Below are 6965 nucleotides of genomic sequence, written 5' to 3'. Positions count from 1 at the left end.
TACATGTATTCCAATTGTCTTTCCATTGTTGAGGTAATCGATAAAGCACTCGACAACCTCTTCTGTATTGTAACTCTCAACCATTGATCCCTTTGGATGGACACAATTCTGGACGTAGCCCTTCAAAATAGCCATGTAACGCTCATATGATCACATTTGATGGAGGTACAATGGGCCAAGCGCAATTATCTAGGGCACTATGTGAACGATGAGGTGCTCCATCGTATCAAAAAATGCTAGAGGGAAACACATCTCAAGTTGGCACTGTGTCTCATGTGCGAATGTACAAAGAAGTGATAACTCTTCCTAACTGATGACCTTCTATGAGACCGCATTGAAAAAGTAGCACAACCTTGCGATAGCAACCTTTAAATGTTCTGGTTTTATGTCCTGTATTGCAATGGCAAGAAACACGGTGAGCAAGACATGACAAACATGCGAATTATAACCAGATATCAACAAATCTTTCATGGAGACTAGTCGACTGATGTTCGATGAGAAACCTATGGGCACTTTCACATCGTGGAGTGATTTGCAAAATGCCTTTTTCTCCTCGGGTGTTAGTGTGAAACAAGTTGGTGGAAGATATACTTTGCCATTCTTCTCTCCTTCTTGAGGGTGTAACTCTTCCCTAATTCCCATCTCGACTAGGTCAAGCTGCGCTTGCAGACCATCCTTAGTCTTCTTTGCTATGTCCAACAATGTTCCAATTACGTTTTCAAACACATTCTTTTCTAGATGCATCCACTGATGAGCATTCACCGGGTGTCAGAGCATCCCATCTTTCTTGTGCCCTTCTTGATGCCAGCGCATTAGTTCCGCATCTTGCGGATTTGAGAACAAGCGTTTAATGCAGCCTTTGACAGGAAGATACCACATCAAAAGCTGCAGGATTTTTCTCTTAGTTCCCTCAAATGTGTCAGACTCTTCTAGACAAGTATTGGTATTTGATTTGTACCGGCTAGCACCACATGTTGGGCATTTATCCAATGAAGCATACTCTTTCCTGTAGAGTATGTAGTGATTTACGCATATGTTTCTTCGCTTGATATGTGTTGGATGGTAATGAGTTAGGCCTCGGAATCATTTTCTTCAATAGTTCAAGTAGACCGTCGAAACTACTATCAGACCATCCATATCTCACCTTTAACCTCATAAGTTCAAGAACTAACCGTAATGTTGAGAACTCACTGTCACAGCCCTTTGTCTCATCGTACAAAACATCCTTCGCTGTCTTCTATAAAGCATCAAAATTATCTAAACCTCTAGCCGACCCAATGAGCACCTCAGGATCTGCATGATGTAACATTTCCTCCAAATCGATTTTGTCTTCACCACAACCATCGGCGTACTCCATGTCTTCAACTTCTAGCGGAACTTCTTTTTTCGGGCCGATCCATTTGATGTTCGCCATGATGTGTCCATATTTCGTACTTTTCTATAAATCCACAAGTTACTAAGTGCTCCATTACTTTTGCAACATCTTCCCACGCTTTTTCATTCATACAATCAACACATGGACAAAGAATCCCCGTCATATTGTTCTGTTCAGCGTGTTCCTTGGCAATACCAATAAATTTAGACACTTAAATACATATATGGAGCCAAAAACCTCAACGAATGATATATCCATTGGTGCCTATCCATATCTCTACAAAAATTTCATGTACAACTATATTACAAAAAATGAACAACAAATATTTGTAAACATAGTACATTTAATTTTTTACATAGCCATACCAAATTTCATTTCACTAAAAATGATACAGAACTATTAATAATTATTATATATTTTTCATGGACAAATTATATTTATTTTTGGTATATAGAGACATACCAAATTAATATAATAGGAAAGTCCAACAAAAGTGGGAAAATGTACATGAAAGAAGAGGGAATAGATGGGAGCAAAATCCATTTTTAACATGGACCATATTAAGAGATGGACATTTTTGTTCTCTCTCCTGTCTAAATCTAGGAGATGGATGTGAGGGCAAAATAAAAAAATTTTGGGACTTTATATTAGCACATTAAACCACTAGAGGATGAGACATCAAGTAGTGTACACACATCAAGCACAAACATATCAAAGGAAAGTAACAAGAAATGAAAAGAAAAAAGCGTTGAGCTTTTCTTCACAATTTTGCATGCATAGATCCATCACAAAGAGAGGTCTAAAATTATTAAAAAAATGCATAACAAGAGTGGAAAGGTGTAGATCTAACTACCGTAGAAAAATCCCCCGAAGATTTGAACTTCAAAACCTTCTCCCATATATTTTTGGTGTTAGAGGAGAAAGAAACCTCGAATGAAATGAACAGGGCTCAAGGAAGAAGAAGACTTTATAGGGCTATTTTTGCAGGCGGACCACATAAGGTGCCGCCTAAGGAGCCCGCCTGCATGTGAATATTGCCGGCGGGTCCATATGTGCGACACCTGCAAAGATGATTTTTGCATGCGGCTCCTTATGTGGTCCGCTTGCAATAATCTATCTTCGTTGGCGAACGGCCAACTCCTCCCCGGTACTCATTTTTGCCGGTGGGGATTTCGCTCCGATTGTCATACCCGTCTGCAAAAAAAATACCCAACATCAGCGAAAATCCTTTTTCCAGTGGTGTCTTTGTGTAGCAGACGGCGGCCCATAGCACCGGTGAGCTCCTCTTTTTTGGATATGAAACAGATGCAAATTAAAGCTTGGTGGTAGCCATCAACTGCAATCTAAGAGGCGCACAGTGATGAATCGGCAAAGAGGCGAAGCTTGACAGGTGGCGATGGGGAAAGAAAAAAGCGTTGAGCTTTTCTTCACCGACTGATTATTTCGCTGCCATGGCTACACAACTTTATCTCTGGGCGCCTTCATCTTTATTGTTGGCTAACCTGACTGCTGCCGACTGGTTTCTTTGTCTCCACGGCTATGCTTCATCACTTTTGATTGGTATCACTATCTTCACTACCACCAATATTTTTGCCACCTCTGGTGGGCAATATTATCTCTATATTGGTCGTCTTGTCTCTATGCCAACTGCGTCAGCTACCATCAATGGACAATTATGATTACGACAAAAGGACAAGCTATATGCTCAGGGGCTTATTAGCTCAAACACAAGTATCATACCTTCAATTTGGACTTGTTCCGGATACATGCAACATGAATTCATGATCATGGGTCTATTTTCTATGCTCAAAGACTGGACTATTTATTATTTCCTGTAAGGGTTATCAACCGAATACTTGCGCCAGTCGGGATTCAATTGTTATATCTATTTTGGAGTATCCCATAAGAGATAATCACTCAAATCAGAAGCTATTCATATGAGCTACACTTGGTCTATATCACCTGGAAGATTTATCACTCGGGAGCATGTTACATGCGTCATCCTTTAAAGGGTGTCAAAGGCATATTTTTTGTCCTAGGCCTAATATGTCTGCAGCCCATATTTTCAGGTGTGGCCTATCACGTTCTTTTAGGTACTTAGGCACTTTTTGCTTAAGCCAAAGTGCGCGTGATCAAGTGCCCAATGCCTTAAAATCCTTTTATACCGCAGTTACTCAATTTTTTAGGAGTTGGTATTATGCATCTTAAAAGGTGTCAAACAGTAAAGCTTTATACAGCTGCCCCGCTGACTTTTTTATATAAGTCAAGGTGTTGTTTGGGTTTTTAAGCAATTGATTGGATACAATATCGTTGCTTTTTGCCACGTAAGTGTGCATTTTTATTGACCAATATTATGGCTTAAGCTGATTATATATCTTGGTCATTTTCCAGGCGGTTGGTAAATTCTTTATGAGTTTATTTACTCGGATTTTACACCACATATGCCGTATATTTCCTAGTGTGGTGAAACCATATGTCTTTTAGGGACTTAAGCACATCTGTTAAAGCAGTGTGCGCATGGCGTATGCCCGATACTTTGGAAATTTCTTTATTCATAGCATTCAAGCTTTTTATAGCTATTTTGCTATGTGAATTTTCAATGATGTAGTCAACTTTAGGTTGCTCGCATCAATTTTTACAAAGCAGTCGGTATATCACTTGGATTATATTATTTGGGGATTCACACCGCATATGCTACATATTAATATCAAGTCGCTTAGTTGACTACAATTATCGAAACCACTCGGTTGCTTGGATTATTTATTCCTTGACTATATGCTTGGTTTGTTTAATTAACCACATAGTCGGGGGCTACACCTATTAGGTGCATCTAGTCGATGCACCTGACTTTATTTTTCAACCTTCCACAGTCTTCAGATTTGGTAAAAGTACTCGGGAGACCATGGCAAAGATGATTGAAGCACTCGGCTTTGGAGTAATTAGTTCGAGAGAATATTATCTTTTCGACTGTGAAAGTCTCAGGGGCTACTGTGGAGATTATGAGTACCCCATACCTACACGGCATGGTTATCCGACTAGTCATAGGGGATAACTTATATCTATGGAATATGTAACAGATCATGACTTGGATATTACGTTTCCTTTTATATTATGGAGCGGCCTAAAGTCCTGATTTGATAATATTGTAAAATAGATTTAGGAAACCGATACCGTATTGGTTAAGGTTTCTATCTTGTAATCCTGCCCCCCATCCTATATAAGGTGGGCAGGAGTCCCTCTAGGGGGCATGACACAACTGATCATCAGATCTATACTACACCCGGTGGATTCAAATCACCAAACAGGAGTAGCGTATTACCTCTCATTGAGAGGGCCTGAACCTGTCTAAATCCTTGTCTCCGCATCCATCCACTTTTAGGTCTCGTGTGCTACCCGCTTTTATTATTGCCGAATTCATGTTTCAACAGGTGAGCCCATAAACTAAGGCCCACATGTCAGTCACCACCTTCCTCTGACTTCACGTCAGAGGATCCCAATTCCAATCCCACCGGCAGCGACCTTCACCACGCTAGCTGATGTTAGCCAGTTGTGTGTTCCTCTCCTGCCGCCATAGGTCACCAGCGGCAACATTTCGTTCATATGCTCCTGCATGGCTGCTTCCCAATTAATATGAGCAAACAGGACACAAGGCCTCTTGCGTCGTCCTCCCCTCGGGCGGCACGGGAGGCGGAAACCCAGCCGCCCCTTTCCTCCCCCTCCTCCCCCTCCGCCTCGCCGCCGCCCAAGCGGCCGGACGGCAGCGGCGAGGCCTCTCGCCGACAACGCTTCGGGCGGGCGGGGGAGCCGTCCTCGGCGGGCGACGGTGGCCGCCAGATCCGGGCCACTCCAGCCGGATCTGGCGGGGTGGCGACTGGCAGCGGGGAGGGCGACGGCGAAGGCAGGGGCGCGTGGTGCTGGGCGGCGGTGGTGGAAGGCGGCGGAGATGGCGATGGCGGCGGGGATGGCGTTAGCTGAGGGCGCGCAGGCGGCGGCGGTGGCTGACGACGCGAAGGCGGCGGCGGGGATGGCGATGGCGACGGTGGCGGCGACGGCGCGGTGCTCGGCGGTGACGGCGGCGATGTCCCCTAGATCCGCGCCTCTCGACTGGTTCTGGAGGGTGGCCGGCTGGCGACGGCGGTCCTGCTCGCGGTGGGGCTCGCGGCAGTTGGCGACGGCGACGGTGATCGTGCTTGTGGTGGTCCTCGCAGCAGTGGTGCTCGCCGTGGTGCTCGCGCCTGTTGGTGCTCGCGGCGGCATTTGGAGACGGCGGCGGCGGTCATGCTGCTGACGGTCGGTATCGATCAGTTTCTACCATCAATATTACTAAAATAGGAGAGAACTAGTGATACTTGCAATGCAAAAATATGAGAGCAATAATATTCCACTAGTATTAGGTATACTAACCTTTTGCAGAGAATAACAATAAAATGGAGGAGAATCGACATCAACTCAAATGATAAATCAATCGGACGATGTCGAGAATCAGACTTGTGTATGAATGGGCCAAGAACTCAGAATTGACACGACAAACTGGGCCAAAATTCACAAGTCTGCGGAGAAGAGAAGTCCAGGAGGCCACCAGCCAAATTGTGGGCTCGTTGAGCCAGCCCCAGGTTCGGCCGAACCTGATGGTTCGGCCGCACCTGGTGGTTCATCCGAACCTATTTCTCTACCATTGGATGTGGGGTTTGGTAGGGACGCTCCAGATCTTCTCCTGATGGCGGTTGCGGGGTACTTCGAACAATTCCCCTTCCACAACCGTCATAACCACCTCTATATAAGGAGCTCACTCTCTTCACTTCAACACACACCTCAAGCAAGAGCTCTCTCATTCCTCTCAAGTTTAGTTTAGTAGTATCTAACTGGTGGAATAGAAATAGAATAGGAGTCAGGAGTCCGGAAGCCTTCGGAAGAGTTCGTGTATGGCTCTAGCAGCTTTCCTTTCCACTTTTGTAAGCTTTGTACTTTTATTAGAATACTCTTCTATATACATTTATGGTATTGAGATACTTTCCGAGTATATGAGTACCTACTTTACATTATGTTCATGTTATACTGAATGTACGGCTAGCTTATCTGGGAGATGCTTTGGTGCGGGTATAGTGTTTGCTTATGCAATTACTCTATGTCATGACGATGATATTAGAGTAGTATCTGGTAGTTTAGACGTGGTGTCTAGATGACGGGATATCATTATTTGGGGTTATATATTGCGGATGAGAGGTAGGCCGCTGATGGTGACAGCTCAGTACGGGTATTCCTCCGCGCCTATATGTAATCCTAAGTTAATTTCCTGGGAAGGGTATTCCTCCGTATTTAGCCCCGGTTGGATGGTCATGACGGGCTGTCGTAAGGAGCTCGGCAGTCAGGGGTGGCTTCTCAAAGTACCAGGAGGGCATCGGATAGAGGGTATTAGCTAGTACATCAGTTAACTAGAATGTATGTATAGTATGTATACTAGAAGTATAGGAGTAGATTTCTTTTCTCTTTTCTTTCCACTTAGCTTAGATAAATTATTATGAGGATGAGTAGTAATGCTTGTGTGTCACTCTATCCTTGGATTATCTTAACCCCTGTTTAGAATATGATT

Source organism: Oryza glaberrima, chromosome 10, assembly GCF_000147395.1.
Source record: "Oryza glaberrima chromosome 10, OglaRS2, whole genome shotgun sequence".
Classification (NCBI taxonomy): Eukaryota; Viridiplantae; Streptophyta; class Magnoliopsida; order Poales; family Poaceae; genus Oryza; species Oryza glaberrima.
Note: the sequence above shows the minus strand (reverse complement) of the source record.